General features: G+C 36.4%; 1 pseudogene; it reads right to left on the bottom strand.

The window, feature by feature from the left end:
* Positions 1-893: 893 nt before the first annotated feature.
* On the bottom strand, positions 894-1838 carry LOC143390789 (olfactory receptor 13D1-like; annotated as a pseudogene).
* Positions 1839-2677: the final 839 nt, after the last annotated feature.

A 2677-nucleotide genomic window follows, 5' to 3' on the forward strand; every position in this document is an offset into this window, starting at 1 on the left:
TATTCAATTAACTAATTGACTAATATAAGAATATATAAATAATATAACTCATATAAGCAAAAAATGCTTGGGAATTTGACTTTACACACAGCTTAATCAAGAAGCTAAAATCAGTGCATCAGACATCCCCTCCCCCTCCCTCTCACAACTCTTGTTTTATCTTTCATTTATACTTTCTCCATGTATGGGCAAAGATTGCTTCCAGATGAATACTCTACCTACTTAGCAGCTCTAGCAGGAAGTGTTCCCTTTTTTTTTCTCATACAGGGACAGTACAGATTGAGTTTAAATAGCCTGACTTGGCTCACTTGAAATGTTAAATCAATCACTGTGGCAGGAAGGATTTTGTTTTTAATCACTTAGGCCAATGTTAAGTGCTTATACTATTTTCAAAGGATTGGATCAGCTCTGTCCAGAACTATACAAACTCAAGTGGATGGACTGTGGATTCATCAAAAGAAGGATACTTTTAACAGAAGAGTGGATTCCAGACAAAAATAAATCAATACATGTTCAAATTAAAATGACAGAGAAATGAGACTGAGAGTACAAAAGGAAGGGAGATGAAATAGATGAAGGAGAGTTGAGGGGAAGAACAAAGAGGAGAAAGAGACAAGGGAGAAGAAGGAGTAAAAAATGAGGAAGAAAGAAAAATAGAGGAGATAGCAGAGGCAGAGAGAATAAGATGCATACGATGGAAAGATGTTTAGAGACTAATTAGAGGAGCTGTGCACATAGAGAGACTGCAAACAGGACAATATTCAGAAGCTTTATATGAGCATTCCATGTTGAAAAGAACGGAGTCCCATGTATAGCCTTACAAGCAGACTTTTTCTGTGACTATAAAACACCTGATCTGATCCCGTGTTGAGAGAATCACGTTTCATGGCCTTTCATACTTTTGTTAGATGCAAGTATCTGTTCGAAATTTTCTTCACAGCCTCTTTTACTTCCTTATTCCTCAGACTATAGATGATGGGGTTCAACATTGGGGTTATCACTCCATAAGACAGTCCAATGATTTCATCAGATACTTTGGTGGTGTTTGACTTGGGCTATATGTACATAAAAAGGGCTGACCCATAGAATAAGATCACCACAGTCAGGTGGGCTGAACAGGTAGAAAAGGCTTTTTTTCTCCCCTCCGCAGAATTAATTTTTAGGATGGAAGAGAGAATGAAAATATAGGATACAAAAATTAACAGCAGAGGAATTACCAATAAAACAACACTTGCCACTGTCATAATAAGCACATTCATTGATATATCTGAGCACACTAGTTTTAGAAGAGCCAGGATCTCACAGGTAAGATGATCAATAACATTGTTACCACAGAAAGGCAACACCATTGCCATGACTGTTTGCACTAAGGAGTTCATGCAGCCTATGGCCCAGGACCACGCAGCCAAGTGCATGTATAACACCTTGTTCATGATGATGGGGTACCTCAGTGGATTGCAGATGGCTACATACCTGTCATAGGCCATCACAGCCAGAAGGACACATTCTGTGGAGCCCAAGCCAAGGGTGAAAAACATCTGTAGAGTACAGCTAAGAAAGGAGATGGATATTCTCTCTGACATAAATATAATAAGCACTGAGGGAATGGACGATGATGTGTAACAGATGTCTAAGAATGAAAGATTTCCAAGAAAGAAGTACATAGGGGTATGGAGGCGAGGATCCAGGATGGTGATGATAATGAGGAGACTGTTTCCTAGTAGGATAATCTTGTACATGATGAGGCAGAGCACAAAGAGAAAACGCTGTAGTTCTGGGTATTGAGAAAGCCCCACCAGAAAGAATTCAGTCACTGCAGAATAATTCCCCATCTTCATGTGCCCTTGTCATCTACAGAGTTCATATCAGGAGGCGACTCAGGGAAATCTGAACTTTTGATGTATTATATCTAATCATTTTACTTCCATTATTTATTTATTTTGATTTTTCAGAACATGTCCTGGAATCAGTAACAGCAGGGATAGTATATTAATTTTACTAATGATGAAAGAGACACTGAAAAATAGGTAATACTACCTAGCGTCAAATAGCAACCGAGACTTGGAATTGTGCTGAGAAGTGCCAGGCCTTTTATTATATATAAATTTAAGACAAACTGCATTCAAATATGTATACCTTAAAATCTCTTTATTAATGAATGTTTTGAAATAAAACTATTCTAATAAAGCTCATTCAAAATTAAAGTACCATGTAGATTTAGTGCCATGCTACTTATCTTCAGTATGATCCATTGTAAGTTACCTAACTATTTTGAGTTTCAGCTAGCTCAGCTACTAACTTCAGCCTGAAAAAATGGAGGATGTTATTAATTATTTGGTATTTTTTGTGAGAATTAAATTAGATAACATCTATTAGGTGGCAAGTACAATAAGATAGCTTCAACATGTCATCTAAAACTATGTGAGAATAGAATATAATGAAATATAACAAAATAAATATATAATTCTTATTTGTAGCTGTAATAAACTACAATTTTAAAATCTCCTTGATTGGCTTAGAAAGAAAAGTTGATTTTTAAAAAAATGTGGATAGAAGTTGGGAAATGTCATTGATGAAAATGAATATTTCCTGATCTGTGGGACATGTAATCAGTCAATATTCTGAGATTCATTGGAGTTTGGTTTAAACCAACTAGCTGGCACAAAGGGATCTGTGC

Source organism: Callospermophilus lateralis, chromosome 2 (assembly GCF_048772815.1).
Source record: "Callospermophilus lateralis isolate mCalLat2 chromosome 2, mCalLat2.hap1, whole genome shotgun sequence".
In the NCBI taxonomy this organism is placed as follows: Eukaryota; Metazoa; Chordata; class Mammalia; order Rodentia; family Sciuridae; genus Callospermophilus; species Callospermophilus lateralis.